We start from the raw sequence: 25,484 nt of genomic DNA on the forward strand, positions 1-25,484 counted from the left end.
CCTTTCTGTAATTTATATTAATGTCTGTCTCCTGCTCTGGACTGCAAGTTCATTGTGGGCAGGGATTATGTTTGTTATATTGTACTCTCCCAAGCGCTTAGTTCCGTGCCCCGCACACAGTAAGTGGTCAATAAATATGACTGATTGACCGGGGAAGAGCAGAATGAGGGCCTTGAATCCGATGGTGAGGGCTTTCCGCTTGATGCGGAGATGGATGAGCAAACCCTTGGAGATACTGGGATTTAGAACCCTGGTCCTCTGGCTCCCAGGCCTTTGCTTTAGCCACGAGGTCACGCTCCTTCCCGCAGAGTGTCTCTGGGCAGTAAAGTCCAATGGAAAATCGTGGTTGTGGGGCTCCGGGTCTCCTGGAGGTCATCTTGGGGTCATGGCTGAGGAGGAAATAGGGAGTCTATGTTCACTGGCATATTGAGAAGCAGCATGGCCTAGTGGAAAAAGCTTGGGCTTGGGAGTCAGAAGACCTATAGCTCAGGAGTGAGAGCACTGGTTTTGTAAACCCGAGGTCGGGAGTTCAAAGGAACGGTGCTTGGCACTAGGTAAGCGCTTAACAAATACCCTAATTATTATTATTAAAGAGCCCAGACCTGGGAGTCAAAAGGACCTGGGTTCTAATCCTGGCTCTACCACTTGTCTGCTGCAAGATGTTCGGCAAGTCACTTCACTTCTCTGGGCATCAGTTTCCTCATCTGGAAAATGGGGATTGAGACTGTGAGCCGCAGGTGGGACAGGGACTGTGTCCAATTCTATTTACTTGTATCCACCCCAGCGCTTAGTACAGTGCCCGGCACAAAGTGCTTAACCGATACTATAATAATTATTATTATTATTATATAGAGCCCGGGCCTGGGGGTCAGAAGGACCTGGGTTCTAATCCCGGCTCTCCCACTTCTCTGCTGTGTGACTACAGGTGAGTCAATTCACTTCTCTGTGCCTCAGTTACCTCATCTATAAAATGGGGATTAAAACTGTGTCCCATTGGATTGGGTCCAATCTAACTACTTTGTATCTACCTGGAACATAGTAAGGACTTAAACACCATTTTAAAAAAAAGACCTGTGTTCTAATCCTGGCTCTGCCAGCTGCTTGCTATGTGACCTTGAGCAATTCACTTCATTTCTTTGTGCCTCAGTTCTCCTGTTATTAGACTTTGAGCCCCATGTGGGACAGGGACAGTGTCCAACCTAATTAACGAGTACCTACCCCAGCACTTAGAGCAGTTTTTAACACCAAGTAAGCACTGAACAAATACTATCCAAAAGAAAAAAGCCCGCTGGAAACAGGAAAAGAAACAGTAACTGAGTTTCTCATGAGTTTGTTTCCTGCCCAATGGCTCTCTGATCAAATAATCCATTTTGAGCTGGCGGATGGGAGGAGGGCCCCACATCTTTTTCGACTCCTTCCATACTTCAACCGTTCGTTCATTCAGTCGGATTTCTCTGTGCAGAGCGCTGTGCAGAGCTCCGGGGGGGTTTTGATGAAAAAAGGCTAAAGGAAGAATCATACATGCTTCATAGAAATCGAGGAGCGTCCCGGCCAGGTGGATAGAACACAGGCCTGGCAGTTGGAAGGCCTAACCCTGCCTCCTCCACTTGTCTGCTAGGTGACCTTGAGCGAGTCACTTCACTTCTCTGGACCTCAGTTCCCTCATCTGAAAATGGGGATTAAAACTGTGAACCCCGTGTGGGACATGGACTTGTATCTACCCCAGCGCTTAATATGCTGCCTGACACACAGAAAGCACTTAATGAATACCACAGAAAGAAGAAGGACCTGGATTCTAATCCCAATCTGCCGCTTGTCTGCTGTGTGACTTCAGAAGAGTCAATTGACTTCTCTGTGCTTCAGTTACCTCATATGTAAAATGGGGATTAAAACTGTAAACCCCACGTGGGACAGGGACTTTGTTCACCCGGATTAGCTTAGTACAGTGTACACTGTACTTAATACAGTGCCTGGCATCCACTAAGCGCTGAACAAACACCATAAAAAGAAAAAACGACCTGGGTTCTAATCCCAGCTCCACCACTTGTCTGCTGTGTGACCTTGGGCAAGTCATTTCACTTCTCTGGGTCTCAATTACCTCATCCGTAAAATGGAGATTAAGACTCTGGGCCCTCCTTCTCTGCTTTCCACCCCTAACTGTGGGGGTTCTTCAGGGTTCAGTTCTGGGTCCCCTCCATCCACACTCACTCCCATGGAGAACTCATTTGCTCCCATGGCTTCGACTACCATTTCTGTGCAGATGACATCCAAATCTCCATCTCCGGCCCTGATATCTCTCCCTCTCTGCAGTCTTGCATCTCTTCTTGCCTGCAAGATATCTCTACTTGGATGTTCTCCCATCACCTCTAATTTAACAAGTCCAAAACAGAACTCCTTACCTTGCCACCTAAACCCTGTCCTCCCACTGACATTCCCATCGCTGTAGACGGCATCACCATCCTTCCCATAACCTTGGCGATTTCCTTGACTCCTCTCTTTCATTCAACCCACATATTCAATCTGTCACCAAACCGTGTCAGTCCCACCTTCAAACCATTGCTAAAAACTACCCTTTCCTCTCCATCCAAACTGCTACAAGTTAACACATTCATCCTAACCCCCCTGGATTACTGCATCGGCCTCCTTCCTGACCGCCCAGCCTCCTGTCTCACCCCACTCCTCAAAAATCTCCAGTGATTGCCTATCCACCTTTGTATCAAACAAAAACTCCTCATCACTGACTTTAAAGCACTCCATCGCCTTTCCCCCTCCTTTCTCACCTCCCTCCTCTCTTTCTTTAGCCCAACCCACACACTTCACTCCTCTAGTTTTAACCTTCTCACTATGTCTCGATCTCACCCGCTTCGATGCCGACCCTGGTCAACGTCCTGCAGCTGGCCTGGAGCACCCTCCCCTCCTCAAACCCAACAGATAACCACTCTCCCCAGCTTCAAAGCCTTATTGAAGGCACATCTCCACCAAGAGGCCTTCCCAGACTACCTTCCCCCCCCCCCCACTTTTCCTCATCTCCCACTCCCTTCTGCATCACCCTGACTTGCTTCCTTTGCTCTTTCCACCTCCCAGCCCCACAGCACTTAGGTACATACCTGTAATTTTATTAATTTGTATTGGTGTCTGTCTCCTCCCTTTATACTGTAAGCTCCTTGTAGATAGGGAATGTCACTTTTTATTGTTGTATTGTACTTTCCCAAGCGCTTGGTACAGTGCTCTGCACACAATAAGCGCTCAATCAGCATGATTGAATGAATGAATGAATGAATGAATGTGGGACACGGACTGTGTCCAACCTGATAAACTTGGATCTACTCAGTGCTTAGTATAGTGCCTGACACCCAGTAAGTGCTTAATGAATACCATAAAAAAAAAAAGTCCCATCCAGGAGACACTGAAAACTACAGAAGCCTAAATAAGCATATCAGGTCCAGAGCTGGGTATTTGTGGCAAAACAATAACACTAATAACTGTGGCGTTTCTCAAGCCCTTTTTAGGTACCAACACTGTGCTAAGCATTGGTAGGCAGGGAATGTGTCTGTTATATTGTTATACCATACTCTCCCAAGCGCTTGGTGCAGTGTTCTGCACAGAGTAGGCGTTCAATACAGTAAACAATTGACTGATGAACTGACCGGGATAGATAAGATATAATCGGAGCAGATAGGGTAATGGACTCATCAATCAATCAGTGTACTTACTGAGCGCTTACTGTGTGCAGAGCATACTAGGGGCTTCAGAGAGTACAATACAACAGAGTTGGGAGATGGAGTTACATCCCGAGAATATAAATACAACAGAATTAGCAGACATATTCTCCACCCGCAATGATCTTACAGTCTACTGCAAGAGTCAGACATTAATAACAGCGAATAAATAATTTATAGATATATAAAGGTAGGAAGGTCAGTCATTTGAACCCCATTTTTCATAGGAAGACGAGGCCCAGAGAAGTTAAGAGACTTGCAGAAGGTCGCAGAGGAGACAAGTGGCAGAACTGGGATTAGAATAATAATAATGATTATTATTATTGTGGTATTTGCTAAGCACTTACAATGTGCCAGGCACTGTACTATGTGCTGGGGTTTATACATGCAGATCGGGTTGGACGTAGTCCCTGTCCCATGTCGGGCTCACGGTCTCAATCCCCATTTTACGGATGAGGTAACTGAGGTCCAGAGAAGTGAAGTGACTTGCTCAAGATCACAGAGCAGACAAGTGGAGGAACTGGGATTAAAACCCATGACCTTCTGACTCCCAGGCCCGGCCGGGCTCCACCCACCACACCATGCGGCTTCCCAGGTCTCTGAGTCCTGTGTTCTTTCCACCTAGGTTACGCCGCTTCTCCAAGCAGATCGATCCATCAATCAACGGTATTTACTGAGCGTTTACTATGAGCGGAGCACTGTACTAAGCACTTGGGAGATTACAGCACATCATGGGACGCAGGATAGCCTAGTGGATAGAGCACGGGCCTGGGAATCAGAAGACATGGGTTCTAATCCCGGCTCTGCCATTTGTGACCTCAGGCAAGTCCCTTAAATTCTCTGTGCCTCAGTTACCTCACCTGTAAAATAATAATGTTGGTATTTGTTAAGCGCTTACTATGTGCAGAGCATTGTTCTAAGCGTTGGAGTAGATACAGGGTAATCAGGTTGTCCCACATGGGGCTCACAGTTAATCCCCATTTTACAGATGAGGTAACTGAGGCACAGAGAAGTTAAGTGACTTGCCCACAGTCACACAAAAAATGGGGATTAAGACTGTGAGCCCCAGGTGAAACAGGGACACTGTCCAACCTGAATAACTTGTACCTGCCCCAGAGCTTAGAACAGTGCTTGGCACAGAGTAAGCGCTTACCAAATACCACCATTATCATTAAACATTAATAGAGCTGGCAGAAACGTCCCCTGCCCACAAGGAGCTAAACACAGCGTCGTGCGAACGCTCCTCGCGAAAGAGCCAACCCCCTGCTTACTCCTTCTCAACAACCCCCATAATTCTTCCTTGCTGAACAAAGGAAGGTTTCATCTCCACGGGAATCCAGTCGAGAATCATTTCCATAAAGCGACTTGGCATGTCTGTGCTTCTGAATGAGTCATTTCGCACCAGGCAGGGACCCAGCACAAAATTCCTGGGAGATCGTGATGGGTTTGTCCAGTGATTCTCTCGGGCACGTGCAGTGGACAAACAAATCCTCCTCTGTGCTTTCTGGCTCCCAAGTCTTCCCTGACAGTTCCTTCTGTGTTTCCCCTCAGATGGGGCAAGTGAAGCACACATGGGAACTGGAGCTGTCTCAGAGCAAGCCCCCACCATTGTGAGGTTGGATGGGCTTCGACTGATCGATCAATGACCGCTATTTATTGAGAGGAGAAGGAAACACTGCAAACACTCCCTAAGTGCACAGCTCTTTAGAGTGTTTTTCCCGCAGAGGAATCCCTTAATAATGATAATAATAAAATGTTAACGCGTTTACTATGTGCCAGGCACTGTACTAAGTGCCGGGGTGGATACAAGCAAATCGGGATGGACACGGTCCCTGTCTCACGTGGGGCTCACAGTCTCAATCCCCATTTGACAGACGAGGGAACTGAGGGCCAGAGAAGTGAGGGGACTTGCCCGAGATCACATCCAGGACGTGTGGCGGAGCCGGGATTAGAACCCATGACCTTCTGCCTCTTAGGGCCGTGGTCTATCCACTGTGCCATGCTGCTTCTCCATGCACGCTGCTTTTCATTGGATCCATGACGTTGGATCTTCTGTGAGAAGTATTTGCAGAGTTCCGTGTTTGCCTGTCTGTTTGGAGGCGTGGCCTAACAGTCAATCTACCTTATTTACTGAGTGTGTGCCGAGCACTGTACTAAGTGCCTGGGAGTTTACATCACAACAGTATAACAGGCACATTCCCCGCCCGCTTTCAGTTTAGAGGAGCGGAGAGACATTAATATAAATTAATAGATTACGCAAATGGACATAAATGCTGTGGGGTTGGGGAGGGGAGCGTGAATAAAGGAAGCAAGTCTGGCGGTGGGCCAAGAGGAAAGGAGAGCTTAATCACGGAAGGCCTCTGGGAGGAGATGTGCCTTCAGTAAGGATTTGAAGGAGTGGGAGAATCTGTCCAGTATGCAGAGGGAGGGCACTCCAGGCCAAAGGCGGGATGTGGCCGAGAGGTCGGCGGTGAGATAGGTGAGACTGAGGTACGGTGAGAAAGTCGGCATTAGAGGAGCAAAGTGTGTGGGCTGGGTTGTAGTAGGAAAGTAGTGAGGTGAGGAAGGAGGGGGCAAGGTGACTGACTGAGCGCTTTAAAGCCGACGGTGAGGAGTTTCTGTTCGATGCGGAGGTGGGTGGGCAACCACTAGAGGTTCTTGAGGAGTGAGGAAACAGGGACTGAGCGTTTTTGTAGAAAAATGATCCAGGCAGCAGAGTGAAGCACGGACTGGAGTGGGGAGAGGCAGGAGGCAGGGAGGTCAGCAAGGAGGCTGACACAGTCATCGACGCAAGATGGGATAAGCGCTTAGATTAACGGGCTGGCAGTTTGGATTGAGGAAAGGATGGAATTTAGCAATGTTGTGAAGGTTGAACCTACAGGATTTAGTGACAGATTGAATATGTGGGTTGAATGAGAGAGAGGAGTCAAGGACAATGCTAAGATTATGGGCCTGTGAGGCAAGAAGGATGGTGATGATGGGAAAGTCGGGGGACGGACAGAGTTTGGGTGGGAAGACAAGAAGTTCTGTTTTGGACAATTTAACTTTGAGGTGATGGAAGGACATCCAAATAGAGATGTCCTGAAGGCAGAAGAAAATGCTAGGCTTCAGAGAGGGAAAGGAAATCAGGGTTGAGGATGCAGATTTGGGAATCATCCACAGAGATGGTAAATGAAGCCATGGGAGCAAATGAGTTCGCCAAGGCAGGGGGTGAAGATGAAGACTAGAAGGGGACCCAAAATCAAACCTTGAGAGAACCCCCAGTTATAGGGTGGGAGCCAGAGGAGGATCTCGTGAAGGAGACTGAGAACGAGCAGCAGAGAGATAGGAAGAGAACCAGAAGAGGACAGTGTCAGTGAACTGAGGTTGGATCATTTTCCCAGGCGAAGGGGACGGTCGACAATGCCGAAGGCAGTTGAGTGGTCGAGGAGGATTAGGATGGAATAGAGATTCTTCGATTTGGTAAGAAGGAGATCACTGGTGATTTTTGAGAGGGTGGTTTCTGTGGAGTGAAGGGGAAGAAGCCAGATTGGAGGGGACCCAGGAGAGAACTGGAGGAGAGGAACTTGAGATAGCGGGTATACACAACTCACTCAAGGAGTCTGGAGAGGAAAGGTAGGAGGGAGATGGTGCGATAACAGGAGGGCGCCATGGGGTCAAGGGAGGGGGTTTTTTTAGGATAGAGGAGACACAAACACATATGAAAGCAGCGGGGAAGAAACCAATGGAGAGCGAAGAGTTGAAGATGGAGGTTAGGGAGAGAAAAAGGAAAGGAGGTTTGAGGGCGTCAATTACGTCATCAAGGGAAGGTAGTTTGAGGATGGAGGCTAAATGGGGTTTGACGACTTGAGAAAACTGGTCAGGGTCAAAACATCGGCGGTCTCTGTCGGGGAACGGGACCGATTTGTGGGGAGGAGGTTGTGACCAGATAAGGGCTTTCAGAGTTGGTGAGGGGAGAGATTGGACAGTGACTAGAGATGATGAGATCGAGTGTGTATCCAAGTTGGTGAGTGGGTGAGGTGGAGTGGGGCAGGAGATCAACGCAGTTGAGCAGTGATAGAAGGCAGGCAGCGGAAGGGTTGTCAGGAACATCTCTGTGGATATTGAAATCCCTAAGGATCCGTGTAGGGATGGAGACAGAAGAAAAGAATGTAGGAAATGGATCAAAATGGTTCATAAAGTTGGAGGTGGAGTCTGGGGGGCGGGGAAGTTAGATTACTGTCTAGAGGAAAGAACACAGGTCTTGTTGTCAGGAGATCTGGATTCTAATCCCAGTTCTGCCACTTGTCTGTATAATATATATACACCAAGATTACTTATTAAGTGCCTACTATGTGTCAAACACTGTTCTAAGTGCTGGGGTAGATATACGGGAATCAGTTTGGCCACAGTTCCTATCCTACGTGGGGCTCACGGTTTAAGCAGGGGGGAGAATAGAACTGAGGCACAGAGAAGTTGTCACTCGCCCAAGGTCACAAAGCAAGCATCTGTGAGAGCCAGAATTAGAACCCAGGTCCTTGCTCTTTCTCCTAGGCCGTCCTACTTTGCCAGCCACTCCCTGAAGCCAAGAACCAAGAAACACATGCCATCACCTATCAGTCAAGAAACCAATCAATCGTATTTATTGAGTACATAATGTGTGCAGAGCACTATACAAAGCACTTGGGGACTACGATATAACAGGGTTGGTAGGCATATTCCCTACCCTGTTCCCAGAACTGGCTTTAAAGCACTCAATCACCTTGCCCCCTCCTACCTCACTTTGCTACTCTCCTACTATAACGCAGCCCGCACACTTCACTCTAATGCCAACCTTCTCAGTGTACCTCGATCTCATCTATCTCACCGCCGACCTCTCACCCAACTCCCGCCTCGCACCTGGAACGCCTGCCCTCCTCATATCCTACAGTGACTCTCCCCTACTTCAAAGCCTTACTGAAGAATCTTCTCCTTTAAGAGGCCTTCCCTGACTAAGCCCTCCTTTCCTCTTCTCCCACTCCCTGCTGTCACCCTGACTTGTTCCCTTTATTCATCCTCCATCCCAACCCCACAGCACTTACGTCCATATCTGTTTGTATATTTATACTGATGTCTGTCTCTCCCTCTAGACTGTAAGCATGTTGCGGGCAGGGAATGTGTCTGTTTATTGTTGTATTGTCCTCTCCCAAGCACTTACACATGGTAAGTACTCAAAAAATACAATTGACTTACTGACAGATTTCAGTCTGGAGCACAGTGTACATATTTCTGGCATTTTTGACATGCGTGGCCCTTCCCTCCAGGGGAACCATCTTCAGCTAACGGGAGAAGACAGAGAGAAATATTTCCCAAATATAGTTCCTACTCGGTGAATCACTGATGAAGTCAATGAATCAGGATTTGAAACAACAAAACTTGACCTCCCCACCCTGCCACTGAAAAAAAACCCATCAGCTCAGGAAAGAAAATCTGGGCCTCCCCAAGCTGAACAGTTCACAGTCAATCTATCGTATTTATTTAAGCTCTCAGTAAATACTATTGAATGAATGAATTTAGTGCTTTCCGTGTGCACAGCACTGTACTAAGCGCTTCGGAGAATTCAATATGCAGAGTCGGCAGACACGTTCCCTGCCCAAAGCAAGTAGTCGATTGCAATTCTTAATATCTGGAAGAAACTGATATCCTTTAAACACCTTGTAGGATTCAGTTGCTGTCACCCTAGGGTGCTGAAATCAAACCCATGGCTGAGGTTTCTCATCCTCATCAGAGAAATTACACCTCATCCTCACCACCACCACGTTAGCATCCTCTTCATCACTCAAACGTATTTGAGCGCTCACTGTGTGCAAAGCACTGTACTGAACACTTGGGAAGAGTACAAAAACATACTTTTGTTGTTTATCATCACAATCCCTAAACCAACTCTCACCATATCAAACTTCTTCACCAATGTAATCCTTTCTACTGTTACCATCACAGCTGCTGTTCTAAGAATAATAATATTAATAATAATAACGAAGCTCACTGTGGGCAGGGATTGTGTCTGTTGTATTGTATTCTCAAGCGCTTAGTGGAATGCTCCGCACACAGTAAACTCACTAAATGTGAGTGACTGAATAATAATAATTACGGTACTTGTTAAACCGCTTACTATGTGGCAAGCAATGTTCTAAGCACTTAGGAGAGTACACTACAAGAGAATTAGTGGACATGTTTCCTGCCCAAATTGAGTTTGCAGTCTAGAAGGGAAGACAATGGTTATTAATATGAATAAGAAATTTATAATAAATAATTTAAACATTTGTACATAAGTGGTGTGAGGTTGAGGGTGGGGCAAATATTAAAAGTTTGCTGTGCAACTTCTCTGTGCCGCAATTACCTCATCCATAAAATGGGAGATGAAGACTGTGAGCCCCATGTAGGACAGGGACTGCGTCCAGCCTGATTTGCCTGTATCTACCCCTGCGCTTAGTACAGTGCCTGGCACATAGTAAGCCCTTAAGAAATACCAGTTGTTATTGAGCATTAAGATTTTAGAAGGGGAGTGGGCATTTGGAACATAGTATGTGCTCAATAAATACCATTGATTGATTGATTAAGTGGCGATGCCGGGATTAGAACCCAGGTCCTTCCGACTCCCCGGCCCATTCTCTATCCACTCTATCCCCTGGCCCCCACTGCTTCTCTCAAGCCACGGCCCACCAGCCGAATCCTCTGCCACTCTTCCCCCCACCCCTCACTTCTCTGAAAATCTCACTGTCCAAATCGAGTCCCATTCATCCCAACTCTTTTTTTTATGGTATCTGTTAAGCATTTACTATGTTCCAGGCACCGTACTAAGCGCTGGGGTAGATACAAGTTAATCAGGTTGGACACAGTCCCTTTCTCACATAGGGCTCATACTCTTAGTCCCCATTTTACCGATGGGGTAACTGAGGCCCAGAGAAGTAAAGTGACTTGCCCCAGGTCACACAAGCGGCCGGGCTGGGATTCGAACCCAGATCCTTTTGACTTCCAGGCCCGTGCTTTATCCACTAGGTCACGCTGCTTCTTCCTCCTGCTCTAGGCCTAGTTTCCGATGAGCCACCGCTTTCAACGGGGATGCAGGATGCGGAGGGAAAAGGTCTCATACAGAAAACATCCGGGTCGATTTCCCCTCCCCTTATGAGAATCTGCATGGCTCAGCGCACAACTCTGCCATCGAATCTGAAACCTGAAAGTGAAAGTTAATGGAGTGGGCCAAAATCCTCAACGCTACAGCTGAAAACACGTCGTTTCCCTTAACTTGAAAGCACAGCAGAACACCACACGCCTGGGAACTGAAAAGGCCTGGGTTCTGATAACTAAGCTCCACTCATCTGCTGTGGGTCCACGGACGAATCATTTCACTTCTCTGGGTTTCAGTTCCCTCATCTGGAAAATGAGGACTAAGGCTGAGCCCCGAATGGGACAACCTGATTAGCTTCGGTCTACCACAGTGCTTAGTACAGTGCCTGGCACATAGTAAGCACTTAACAAATAGCATAAAATTGAGGGGGGGGGGGTTCTTGAGACTGGCTGCTGTAACTAAAATAGTCCTAATTGAACACTTCGGGGAAGAAATTCCGTTCCCTGAAAAGGTACCACGAGCCATGAATGAACTGATTAAGACTTTGAGCCCCATTCTCTCCCGCTTAGACTGTGAGCCTGTTGTTGGGCAGGGATTGTCTCTATCTGTTGCCAAATTGTTTATTCCAAGCGCTTAGTACAGTGCTCTGCATATAGTAAGCACTCAAATACAATTGAATGAATGAATGAATGAATGAATGAATGAATGAATGAATGAATGAATGAATGAGAGGGATTGTGTCCAACCTGATTAGTGTTTACCTTCATTCATCCATTCAATTGTAATTACTGAGCACTTACTGTGTGCGGAGAACTGTACTGAGGGCTTGGGAGAGTACAACAGTAAGCAGACACATTCCCTGCCCACAACGACCTTACAGTCTAGAGGGGGAGACAGACATTAATAGAAATCAATAAACGATAGATATGGACAGGGAGATGAACAAAGGGAGCAAGTCAGGGTGATGCAGAAGGGAGTGGGAGAAGAGGAAAGGCGGGCTTAGTCAGGGAAGGTCTTTCGGAGGAGATGTCCCTTCGATAAGGCTTGGAAGTTGGGGGAGAGTAACAGTCTGACGGATTTGAGGAGGGAAGGCATTCCAGGGCAGAGGCAGGACGTAGGAGAGGGGTTGGCGGCGAGATAGACAGGATCGAGGAAAAGTGAGAAGGTTAGCACCAGAGGAGAGAAGTGTGTGGGCTGGGTTAAAGTAGGAGAGTGGTGAGGTGAGGTAGGAGGAGGCATGGTGACTGAGCACTTTAAAGCAAATGGGTGGAGTTTTTGTTTGATGTAGAGGCGGATGGGCAACCACGGCAGGTTCTTGAGGAGGGGGGAAACGTGGCCTGAACGTTTTTTATAGAAAAATGATCCAGGCAGCAGAGTGAAGTATGGACCGGAGTGGGGAGAGACAAGAGGCTGGGAGATCAACAAGGAGGCTGATGCGGTAATCGAGGCGGCATAGGAGAAAGGATTATATTAACACGGTACTAGTTTGGATGGAGGGGGGTGACGTTTTGAAGTTGGAACCGAGAGGATTTGGCGGTGGACTGAAAAATGTGGGTTGAACGAGAAAGAGGAGTCAAGGGTAACGCCAAGGTTATGGGCTTGTGAGACAGGAAGGATGGCGGTGCCATCCACGACGACGGGAAAGTCGGGGAGGACAGGGTTTGGGTGGGAAGATAAGGAGCTCTGTTTTGGACATGTTAAGCTTGAGGTGGCGGGAGGACATCCAAGGAGAGATGTCTTGAAGGAAGGAGGAGATGCGAGACTGCAAGAGGGACAGATGTCAAGCCTGGAGATGCAGATTTAGGAATCATCCGCATAGAGGAGTAGCTGAAGCCAGGGGAGCGAATGAGTTCTTCAAGGGAGTGGGTGTAGATGGAGAACAGAAGGGGACCCAGAACTGAACTTTGAGGGACCCCCATAGTTAGAGGGGGGGAGGCAGGAGAGGCGCCTTTGACAGAGACTGAGAAGAATGAAAATGAGACTGAAAATTATCTTCCCCAGGCACTCAGTACAGTGCCTGGCACATAGTGCTTAACAAATCCCATAAAAAACACAAAAAGAAGAGAGTTGTCCTTCACCACAAGTCTAGTTTACCTCAAAGAAGCAATAACATCTCCACAGCTTCAAGGAAGGCGCCATTTCCTTATCAGAAGGCAAGACTATAGCATATCCTGTCGCTCCAGGGAATTGAGCCCGTTGTGGGCAGGGACTGTCTCTATTTGTTGCTGAATTGTACTTTCCAAGCGCTTAGCACAGTGCTCTGCACACGGTAAGTGCTCAATAAACACGACTGAATGAATGAATCACTGTTCTTTGCTTTGCGTTCAGCGAAGCACCACGGCAGGCAGAGTGGATCAGAGAAGCGGCGTGGCTCAGTGGAAAGAGCCCGGGCTTGGGAGTCAGAGGTCATGGGTTTCGAGTCCCGGCTCCGCCGCTTGCCAGCTGTGTGACTTTGGGCAAGTCACTTCACTTCTCTGTGCCTCAGTTGCCTCATCTGTAAAATGGGGATTAAAAACTGTGAGCCCCACACGGGACAACCTGATCACCTTGTATCCCCCCAGCGCTTAGAACAGTGCTTCGCACGTAGTAAGCGCTTAACAAATACCACATTATTATTATTATTGATCACGGGCCTGGGAATCAAGAAGGTCATGGGTTCTTATCCCGGCTCTGCCATTCGTCTGCTGCGTGACCTCGGGCAAATCACTTCATTTCTCTGGGTCTCTGTTCCCTCATCTGTATAATAGGGATTAAGACTGACAGCTCCAAGTGGAACGGGGACTATTACCAATCTGATAAATTTGTATCTACCCTTGTGCTTAGTACAGTGCCTGGCACTTAGTAAGCATTTGAAAAATTCAACTATTATTATTATTACTGTTTGGACATTTTGGTAGAATTTGCACTTCCCGGTCTTAAATCAGGCTCAGCAGAAAGGGCTATAAGATGAACCTAGGTTGGGTTGAGACAAAGCAGACAGGTCCAAGAGATACGTTTTCCAGTCTCTCTCTCTTGCCGCCGACCCCTGGCCCACGTCCTGCCTCTGGCCTGGAACGCCCTCCCTCCTCATATGCCCCAGACAATGACTCTTTTCGGCTTCAAAGCCTTTTTGAAGGCACATCTCCTCCAAGAGGCCTTCCCTGACTAAGCCCACCTTTCCTCTTCTCCCACTCCCTTCTGTGTCCCCCTTTATTCATCCCTCCGGCCCTCAGCCCCACAACACTTATGTCCATCCTTGTAATATACTTATATATATTGATGTCTGTCTCCCCCTCTAGACTGTAAGCGTTTTGTGGACAGGGAATGCGTCTGTTTATTGTTCTACTGTACTCTCTCAAATACTTGGCACACAGTGCTCTGCACACTGTAAGGGCTCAATAAATACAACTGACTGCTGTTCAGACTTTCTAGGTGCTCCCGAACATCGATGCCGCCTCTTCTCGTCTTGACTTGCCTTACGCTGTTGAGTCATCCCCAACCCATAGCAACGCCATGGACACACAACGCCCAGAACACCCCACTTCCATCTGCAATCGTTCTGGTAGTAGATCCACAGAGTTTTCTTGGGAAAAATATGGAACTGGTTTACCACAGCCTCCTTCCGCGCAGTAAACTTAAGTCTCGGCTCTCAACTCTCTCCCGGGCCGCTGCTGCCCAGCACAAGTGAGTTTTGACTGGTAGCAGATGGCCTTCCAGTCGCTAGCTCTGCCCGAGCTAGGAATGGGATGGATAGGCCTCTGCTTGACTCTCCCTCCCGTAGCCGAGACCGGTAGAGTACTGGAAACTCTCCAGGTGCCATCCTGAGAGGGGAAGCTGCCTTTTCAGCTACCGAGAAACGTCTGTCCCACTGTACCCACTAGCACAGGAGGGTTGATGATGTTTACCCGCTTCGGTGCTACAACCCAGTGTACGGCAACCATATGTTGCGAACCGAAGCTGCAATTAAAATCCTCTAATTTTAATCTGGACACGTCTTGAGTTTCTCCTCTGAATAGTAATTAACGAATTAACTGAGATGGAAAACCCTATCCTTCGACCTCTGTCTCTAGGCCGTAAGCTTGTCGTGGCCAGGGAATGTGTCTGTTTATTGTTATATTGTCCTCTCCTAAGTGCTTAGTGCAGCGCTCTACACACGGTAAGCGCTCAATAGATACGAATGAATGCATCTCTTCCTGATTGCATTTCCAATGAGGGTGAAGCAATATTTCAACTCATTTTCTATCCCCGTGATCCGACCTAAATGATTTCTCTCTTTAGCTTAAAGTATTCACCGCTTCCTGACTTTTTCACTATACTCAATCAATCATATTTAGTGAGCACTTACTGGGTGCAGAGCACTGTACTGAGTGCTCAGAAGAGTATGATATAATCTTCCAGATGCATACCTCTGGACTGTTAACTCACTGTGGGCAGGGAATCTGTCTGTTACATTGTGTCATACTCTCCCAGGCGCTTAGTACAGTGTTCTGCACATATTAAACGCTCAACAGAGATGATTGACTGATTGCCTCTTGCAGTCCTCCGCTCAGAGTGCCAGCTCAATAAAAGCTATCGAATGACTGAGCGATTGATTACTCTTGAGAAGCTGCGTGACCTAACGGATAGAGCACGGCTCTCGGATTCAGAGGGCCTGGGATCTGATCCCAGCTCCGCCTATTGTCTGCCGTGTGACCCTGAACAAGTCGCTTCACTTCTCCGTGCCTCCGTGACCTCATCTGTCAAATGGGGATTGAATTCTACTCCCTTCCTCCTAGATCGTGAGCCTCACACGGGAAAGGGAGGATGTCCCAGCTGATAACCTTGTGTTTACCTCAGTGCTTACAATAGAGCTTGGCAACTAGTAACCACCTGATACATACCATTAAAAAGAAAGAAGTACCTCACTTCACTGTGACTCACTTCCCTCATCTGTAAAACGGGGATTGAGACTGTGAGCCCCGGGTGGGACAGGGCCTGTGTCCAACCCGATTAATCTGTATCTATCCCAGCACTTAGAACAGTGATTGGCACCTAGGAAGTGCTCAGCAAATACCATTTAAAAAAAGGTCTCAAATCTGAGGAATGGACAGAATTCTGATGAGGTTTATACTCAGGTGCCATCACTGAACCCTACAGGAACCTAGTACGGTCTTCAATGACTAAAATGATCATTAGTATCAGTTGCGGTATTAAGTACTTTCTGTGTGCCAAACACTGTACTAAGCGCAAGGGCAGATACAAATTTATCAGATTGGGCACAGTCTCTGTCCCACATGGGCTCACAGTCTCAATCCCCATTTTACAGTTGAAGGGCCTGAGGCTCAGAGAAGTGAAGTGACTTGCCCAAGGTCACACAGCAGACACGTGACGGGGCCAGGATTGGAACCCATGACCTTCTGATTCTCAGGTGCGTGCTCTAGCCACTACGCCATGCTGCTTCCTTAATAAATGGAACATATTGATGTAACACATGAATTCATACGTTTCCTGTTATTTTAGTTTAAATTACCTCTGTGTTTCCACTGTTTGTGTTTCTGTTATTCTTTTATGGTATTTGGTAAGGGTTTACTGTGTGCCGGGCACTGTACTAAGCGCTGACAGAAATGCAAGCTAATCAGGTTGGTCAGTCCACGTCCCACGGGGGTGCTCACGGTCTTTATGCCCATTTGGCAGACGAGGTAACTGAGGCCCAGAGAAGTCAAATGACTTAGCCTAAGGCCACACAGCAGAAAAGTAGCCCAGCAGAATTAGAACCCAGGTCCTTCTGACTCCCAGGCCCGTGCTCTGTTACCGTTTCACCTTGGGACCCACATTTCCTTGAGGGCAACAACTAGGCCTTCTCCCCCCTCCAACTCTCCAGAGCATCTAGTTCAGTGCTCCCTAGAGTGGCCAATAGCTAATGAAGCAGAGAATAGTGTGGTCTAGTAGCTAGAGCACGGACCTGGGAGTCAGAAGGACCTGGGTTCTAATCCCGGCTCCCCCTCTTGTCTCCTGTATGACCTCAGGCAAGTCACTTGACTTCCCTGACCCTCAGTAAAAACGGGGATTAGGACTGTGAGCCCCATGTCGGATATGGACTGACTAGCTTGTACCTACCCCAGTGCTCAGTACAGTGCCTAGAGCATAGTAAGCGCTTAACAAGCAGCGTGGCTCAGTGGAAAGAACCCGGGCTTGGGAGTCAGAGACTTTGGGCAAGTCACTTAACTTCTCTGTGCCTCAGTTACCTCATCTGTAAAATGGGGATTGAAACTGTGAGCCCCACGTGGGGCAACCTGATCACCTTGCATCCCCCAGCGCTTAGAACAGTGCTTTGCACATAGTAAGCTCTTAACAAATACCACCATTTATTTTTTTTTTTATTTAACAAATACCATTAAAAAAAAGTAGCATAGCTCACTGAACACTCAGGCAATGATGACTGCAAAAAGGTCAGCCTTATCTAGGCTATATACTGAATCCAAACTGAGGTACTCCCAAGCCAATATCGAGGTTCACAATGCATACATGAACTTTAGTCCCTAAATGGCACCTGGCTCACTTTTCTACTCTCCTCGAATCCCTCCGCCGGCTTCCTATGTCTCTCCACATCAAACAAAACCTTCTCGCAATCAGCTTCAAGGCTTTCTATCTGGCCCCACCTTCCCTACCTTCCGTCTTCACTCGCTTTTCTTCAGCTTCCCGTCTTTCTTCCGCCCAAGCCAACCATCTAGTTATACCCTCTGCACTGTAAGCTCATTCTGGGCAGGGAATGTGCCTATTATTATAATGATTATTATTATTATGGCATTTGTTAAGCACTTACTACGTGCCAGGCACTGTAGTAAGCACTAGAGCGGATAATCAGAATAATAGTAGCTGTGGCTTTTGTTCAAATTGTGGTTGCTTCGGTTCTTATTTTTAACGAGGCAATATACGTAGCGTATATTAGGACGTGGGATCTGATCCTGACTCTGCCACTTGTCTCCTGTGTGACCTGGGGCAAGTCACTTCACTCCTCTTTGCCTCTATTCCCTCATCTGTAAAACGGGGATTAAGACGGTGAGCCCTCTGTGGGACAGGGACTTTGTCTAACCTGATTAGCTGGGATCTACCCCAGTGCTTGGAACAGTGCATGACTTATAGTAAGCGTTGAACAAATACCATCGTTATTATTATTATTATCATTACTATCATTACTACGTGCCAAGCACTGTACTAAAAGCCCTGGGGTGTGGATACAAGCAAATCGGGTAGGGCACAGTCCTTGTCCTCCGTGGAGCTCACGGTCTCAATCCCCATTTACCGATGAGGGAACTGAGGCCCAGAGGAGTGAACTGACTTGCCCAAGGTCACACAGCAGACAAGTGGCGGAGCCGGGATTAGAACCCATGACCTTTTGACTCCCATGCCCTATCCACTACACCATGCTGTTTCTTCAATAATAAAGATTATGGCATTTGTTAAGCGCCTACTATGTGCCAGGCTCTGTACTAAGCACTAGGGTGGGTATAAACAAACAGGTTGGACACAGGCCCCTGTCCCCCACAGGGCTCACAGTCTTAATCCCCATTTTAAAGACGGGCAACTGAGGCACAGAGAAGTAAAGTGACCTGGTCAAGCCCACATAGCAGGCAAGTAGTGTGGCTTAATGGTACGGGCGTGGGCTTGGGAGTCAGAGGACATGGGTTCTAATCTCGGCTCCGCCACTTGTCTGCTGTGTGACCTTGGGCAAGTCACTTCACTTCTCTGTGCCTCAGTTACCTCATCTGTAAAATGGGGATTTTACAAAACTGTGAGCCCCATGTGGGATGACCTGAATACCCTGAATCTATTCCCAGCACTTAGAACAGTGCTCGGCACATAGTAAGCACTTAACAAATACCATTATTATTATTATTGTTGTTATTATTAAGAAGAGGAGCTTGGATTAGAACCCTTTCAGGCAAAGGCTTCTTGGGGAGCAGTGACTGTACTGTGACCAGATCTGGGAGTCAGAAGGACCTGGGTTCTAATCTAACTGTGGCACTGCTCTGCCACACTTCTGCTGTGTGACCTCGGGCAAGTCACTTAACTTCTCTTTGCTTTAGCTGTAAAATGGGGATTAAGACTGTAAGCCCCATGTGGGACAGGGACTGTGTCCATTCTGCCTAGCTTGTATCTACCCCAGCCCTTAGAACAGTACTTGACACACAGTATGTGCTTAACAAATATCATTATTATTATATTATTATCTACCCCAGGGCTTAGTACAGTACCTGGCAAACAGTAAGTGCTTAACAAATATCACTGAAAAACAGGTCTCGGAGAACTTCTCTGTTCCCCATTTACCTCATCTGTGTAAAATGGAGATTAAGACTCCCTGTGGGACAAACTCATTACCTTGTATCCACCCCAGCGCTTAGAACACTGCTTGGCACATAGTAAGCGCGCTTAACAAATACCATAATAATTATCATTTTTATTATTAATGGCAATCACAGGTTTCTTCTAAGGGACCTGGTGCCAATGGATGTATTTGGTCTGGAAGAGTATCAGGGTTCTGATGTTGCTTCGGTTCTTATTTTTAAAGAAACAAAACATGTATCTTGTATTAGGACATGGGTTCTAATCCTACCTCTGCCACTTGACTCCTGTGTGACCTTGGGCAAGTCACTTCACTCCTCTTTGCCTCCATTCCCTTATCTGTAAAATGGGGATTAAGACTCTGAGACCCATGTGGGACAGGGACTGTGTCCAACTTGATTAAATGGTATCTACCCCAGTGCTTAGAACAGTGCATGACATATAGTAAGCACTTAAATACCATCATTATCATTATTATTCATTCATTCAATGGTATTTATTGAGCACTTACTATGTGCAGAGCACTGTACTGAGCGCTTGGAATGTACAATTCGGCAACAGATAGAGACAATCCCTGCCCGATGAAGGGCTCGCAGTCTAATCGGGGGAGACGACAGCAGAGCAAAATAGAATGAAACAAAAACAAGACAGCATTATCACGATAAATAGAATCAAGGGGATGTACACCTCATTAACAAAATAAATAGGGAAATAGATAATATATACAAATGAGCACAGTGCTGAGGGGAAGGGAACAGGGGAAGGAGAGGAGCAGAGGGAAAGGGGGCTCAGCTGAGGGGAGGTGACGGGGGAAAGGGGAGGAGCAGAGGAGAAGGGGGCTCAGCTGAGCGGAGGTGAAGGGGGAAGGGGGAGGAGCAGAGGGAGGAGGGGAAGCAGAGGGAAAAGGGGGAACCTCAGTCTGGGAAGGCCTCTTGGAGGAGGTGAGCTTTCAGTAGGGCTTTGAAGAGGCTTTGAAGGGCTTTGAGAGTTAGTTTGGCAGAGGTGAGGAGGGAGGCCATTCCAGAACAGCGGGAGGACGTGGGCCAGGGGTCGATGACGGGATAGGCGTGAACGGGGGACGTTGAGGAGGTGAGCGGCAGAAAAGCGGAGTGTAGAGGGTGGGCAGTAGAAAGAGAAAAGGGAGGTGAGGTAGGAGGGGGCAAGGGAATGGAGAGCTTTGAAGCCAAGAGTGAGGAGTTTCTGTTTCGTGCGGAGGTTGATAGGCAACCACTGGAGGTTTTTGAGGAGGGGAGTGACATGCCCAGAGCGTTTCTGTAGGAAGATGCTCCGGGCAGCGGAATGAAGAATAGACAGGAGCAGGGAGAGACAGGAGGAAAGGAGATCAGAGAGGAGGCTGAGACAATAATCCAGGCGGGATATTATGAGAGCCTGTACCAGCACGATAGCCGTTTTGGTGGAGAGGAAAGGGCGGATCTTGGCGATACTGTAAAGGTGAGACCGGCAGGGGTTGGTGACGGATCGGATTTGTGGGGTGAATGAGAGAGCTGAGTCAAGGACGACGCCAAGGTTGAGGGCCTGTGAGACGAGAAGGATGGTCATGCCATCCACAATGACAGGGAAGTCAGGAAGAGGACAGAGTTTGGGAGGGAAGATAAGGAGCTCAGTTTTAGACATGTTGAGTTTTAGGTGGCGGGCAGACATCCAGGTGGAGATGTCCTGGAGGGAGGAGGAGATACCAGATACCAGGGAGGGAGAACAGGGGAGGAGATGGCGATTCGGGTGTCATCTGCGTAGAGATGATAGTTGAAGCCGTGGGAGCGAATGAGTTCACCAAGGGAGTGCGTATAGATGGAGAACAGAAGGGGACCGAGAACTGACCCTTAAGGAACCCCTACAGTTAGTGGATGGGAGGGGGAGGAGGAGCCTACGAAGGAGACCGAGAATGAACGGCCAGAGAGACGAGAGGAGAACCAGGAGAGGACGGAGTCCGTGAAGCCTAGGTTGGATAAGGTGTGGAGGAGAAGGGGATGGTCGACAGTGTCAAAAGCAGCTGAGAGGTCAAGGAGGATTAGGATAGAGTAGGAGCCAGTGGATTTGGCAAGAAGGAGGTCACGGGTGACCTTTGAGAGAGCAGTCTCGGTCGAGTGGAGGGGACGGAAGCCAGATGGGAGGGGGTCCAGGAGAGAGCTGGAGTTGAGGAATTCAAGGCAGCGAGTGTAGACGACTCGTTCTAGGAGTTTGGAAAGGAAGGGTAGGAGGGAGATAGGGCGATAACTGGAAGGGGAAGTGGGGTCGAGAGAGGGTTTTTTTAGGATGGGGGAGACGTGGGCATGTTTGAAGGCAGAGGGGAAGAAGCGACTGGAGAGTGAGTGGTTAAAGATAAAAGTTAAGGAGGGGAGGAGGGAAGGGACGATGGTTTTTATAAGGTGAGTGGGAATGGGGTCCGAAGAACAGGTGGAGGGGGTGACATTTGCGAGGAGGGAGATCTCTGAGGATACTGCAGGGAAGGATGGGAAAGTAAGGGAGAGGGTTGGGAGCCGGGGGGAAGGAGAAGGGGGAGGGGTGACTTTGAGGAGCTCAGACCTGATTGTGTTAATTTTCACGATGAAGTAGGTGGCCAGATCGTTAGGGGTGAGGGATGGGGGAGGGGGAGGAACAGGGGGCCTGAGGAGAGAGTTAAAAGACCAGAACAATTGGCGGGGGGTGATGGGCATGGGCATCAATGAGGGAAGAAAAGTAGTTTTGCCTGGCAGAGGAGAGGGCAGAGTTAAGGCAGGAAAGGGATAAATTTGAAATGGATAAGGTTGGCTTGGTGCTTGGACCCTTGCCAGCAGCGCTCAGCAGCTCCAGCATAAGAGCGAAAGAGGCGGACGGAGGCAGAGATCCAGGGCTGCGGGTTAGTGGAGCGCGAGTGGCGGAGGGAAAGGGGGGCTTATCTACCCCAGGGCTTAGTACAGTGCCTGGCACCCAGTAAGTGCTTAACCAATACCATTTAAAAAAAAAAAAAAGGTCTAGGAGATGGACAATCACGGGGTTCTTCTAAGGGACCCTATGTCAATGGAGGTATTTGGTCTGGAAAAGCATCAGGGGTCTCATCTAGAAATGGCAAGCTTAGGTTCTTTTGTTTAACGAAACAATATATGTCCTGGGTATTTTTCAAAGCCGCATTTAATGACTAACATATGCTGCTGTGTCTTCTTCAATAATTCTCACAAGATGCTTGAGTGAATCTAATTGAATTAATCTAAGCCTATCTTGTCAGTGTGTAGGAACTGAATACGGCGAAAGCAGTCTGCAGATGGACATGACAGCCCCGGAGAACCGTACGTGCCACGTGAAACCTTCAGAGGAACAGCTTGGCACAGTGGATAGAGACTGGGCCTGGGAGTCCCAAGGTCACGGGTTCTAATCTCGGCTCTGTCATACGTCTGCTGTGTGAGTTTGGCCAAGTCATTTCACTTTTCTGGACCTCAGTTTCCTCTTCTGTCAAATGGGGATGAAGATTGTGAGCCCCACATGGGACAGGGACTGCGTCCAACCCAATTTGTTTGTATCCACCCCAGCCCTTAGTACACTGCCTGGCACATAGTGAGTGCCAAACAAATGCCATTTAAAAAAATTAATTGCATCAGCCTCTCCCTCCCTAATCCACTGTATACTGTGAGCGTGCAGAGGGGGATCACTTCTTGGAGTGAATGAGAGGATGGAAACAACTTGGCTGGAGTAGGGCAGGGAAGTCAGTCAATCGAATTTATTGGGCGCTTACTGAGTGCACAGCTCTGTACTAAGTGCTTAGGAGAATACGTTGCAACAACAGACACATTCCCTGCCCACCACAAGCTTACAGTCTAGAGGAGGAGTCAAACAGTACCTCTGAGGGTCGGCACAGTTTTAGAAAGTTAGAGAGGCTAGTGGTTTGTTTTTTTAAAAATGATATTTGTTGTGCCCTTACTAAGTGCCAGGCACTGTTCTAAGCACTGGGGAAAATACGAGCTGAGCTGGTTGGACATCATCATGTCCCGCTTAGGATTCCCCTTTTCCCTCTGCTCCCTCTGCTCTCCCTTTACCCCCTCCTTCACCTCCCCTCAACTAAGCCCTCTCTTCCCCCCTTTCCCTCTGCTCCTCCCCCTCTCCCTTCCCCTCCCCTCAGCACTGTGCTCGTCTACTCAATTGTATATATTTTTATGACCCTATTTATTTTGTTAATGAGATGTACACCCCCTTGATTCTATTTATTGCTATTGTTTTTGTCTGTCTGTCTCCCCCGATTAGACTGTGAGCCCATCAACGGGCAGGGACTGTCTCTATCTGTTGCCGATTTGTACATTCCAAACGCTTAGTACAGTGCTCCGCACATAGTAAGCGCTCAATAAATATTATTGAATGAATGAATGAGTTCAAAGTATTAATCCCCATTTTAGATGAGGGAACTAATAAAAATAATGATTGTGGTACTTGCTAAGCACTTACTGGGTGTCAGGCACTGTATTAAGCGCTGGGGTGGATTCAAGCAAATTGGTTTGGACACGGTCCCTGTCCCACATGGGACTCCCAGCCTCAATCCCTATTTTGTAGATGAAGTAACTGAGGCCCAGAGAAGTGAAGGGACCTGCCCGAGGTCACACTGCAGACAAGTGGCGGAGCTGGAATTAGAACAAAGGTCCTTCTGACTCCCAGAGCCGGGCTCTATCCACTGGGCCACACTGTTTCTCTGTTGTTGTCCTTGCTGGGCTATGGACAGACAGGTCTGAGCATCGAGCATGGTGTAGCAGATAGAGCACAGGCCTGGGAGTCAGAAAGTCCTGAGTTCTAATCCCGGTTCTGCCACTTGTCTGCTGTGTAACTGTGGACAAATCACTTCACTTCTTTATGCCTCTGTTCCCTCATCTGTAAAATGGGGATTGAGACTGTGAGCCCCACGTGGGACAGGGACCACGTCCAACCCCATTTACTTGTATCCACCCTAGCGCATAATACAGTGCCTGGCACTTAGTAAGCGCTTAACAAATGCTATGATTATAATTATCATTATTATTATCGAGGAGTCCGAAAACAGCTCCTCCACCACAGAGTTCTAGAGCTCTTCGCAGATTCACGGCAGCCACTGGGGTCTTTTGCTGTTTCAGCTTTTTTGTAATTTAAACTTTCCCCCTGTGTCTGCTGTCAACCTCCCAGCACCTGCCCTCTTCTAGATTCTGAGCCCTCTGAGGGATAAGAACCAAGTCCTGTTCTTCCTTTAGTCTTCCCCTGTGCTTAGTACAGTGCTTAGTGCAAACAGCAGGTGCTCAGACAGCATTGCCTAGTGGATAGAACTCGGACCTGGGAGTCAAAAGGACTGTGCTTCTAATCCCGGCTCCTCCAAATGTCTGCTGGGTGACCTTGGGCAAGTCGGTTCACTTTTCTGGGCCTCAGTTCCCTCATCTGTAAAACGGGGATTAAGATTGTGAGCCCCACGTGGGACAGGGACTCTGTCCAACCTGTAACTACCTTAGAACAGTGTCTGCCATAGAGTAAGCACTTTACAAAAACCATAATTATAATTATTATTATTTCTGTGCCTCAGTTACTTCTTCTGTAACATGGGGATTTAAGATTGTGAGCCCCATGTGGGACACGGACTGTATCTAACCTGATTATCTCGTATCTGCCTCAATGCTTAGAACAGTGCCTGGCACATAGTAAGTGCTAAATACCATAAAAAAGGAATGAATGAATAAATGAATGAATACCAGATAATACAACTATGGGGAAAAAAATCCAAATCATCAGTGCTTAGTACAAACAGCAGGCGCTCAAGAAATAATATTGAGTAAATGAAAGAATGACCAAATGAATAAATGAATGATAGCCAGGTAACACAACTAAGGGAAAAAAATCAACTCAGAACTGTCAGACTCAGGAAAGGGATCACAGACACGCTGTTGACAATATTTTCAATTTCATTTTAACATGCAGCAGCATCCTAAAAGGCCAACTGAGAGCTAAGTATTATTGGGCAGAGCCAGAAAACAAAACAAATGTTAATTAGCTAGTTCATTGTGGGCAGGGAATGTGTCTGTTGATTGTTGTACTGTACTTTCCCAAGCGCTTAATAAAGTGCTCTGCACACAGTAAGCGCTCAATAAATATGACTGAGTGAACGGATGAATGAACCACGATATGCTCACAGCTGGAATAGCGTACTTAGTCCTGGCCGCGGCCTAACAGAACTGGGCTGCGTATGGAAGCGGCATGGGAGGGTGGAAAGGGGCCGTGAGTCTGGAAGTCAGAAAACCTGGGTTCAAATCCCACCTCTGCCACTCCCCACTGAGTGACCTCTGGCCTTGTCTCCTCAGTGGCAAAACAGAGATCATAATAACTGCTTCTCCTTACCTCACAGAGATACAAAGTGGGTGGAGTAATGTGAGAGGCTTGAG

At 47.8% G+C, this 25,484-nt stretch overlaps 1 protein-coding gene and 1 non-coding gene across 3 annotated transcripts in view; both read right to left on the reverse strand.

Annotated features, from left to right (window-relative positions):
- SH3GL3 (SH3 domain containing GRB2 like 3, endophilin A3) overlaps positions 1-25,484 on the reverse strand; it is a 92,360-nt gene that overhangs the window by 40,495 nt on the left and 26,381 nt on the right. The window lies entirely within an intron of this gene.
- On the reverse strand, positions 14,480-14,616 carry LOC114812642. The gene has a single exon (XR_003760293.1). It is a non-coding gene; the product is annotated as a small nucleolar RNA SNORA7 (small nucleolar RNA).

Source organism: Ornithorhynchus anatinus, chromosome 5 (assembly GCF_004115215.2).
Source record: "Ornithorhynchus anatinus isolate Pmale09 chromosome 5, mOrnAna1.pri.v4, whole genome shotgun sequence".
Classification (NCBI taxonomy): Eukaryota; Metazoa; Chordata; class Mammalia; order Monotremata; family Ornithorhynchidae; genus Ornithorhynchus; species Ornithorhynchus anatinus.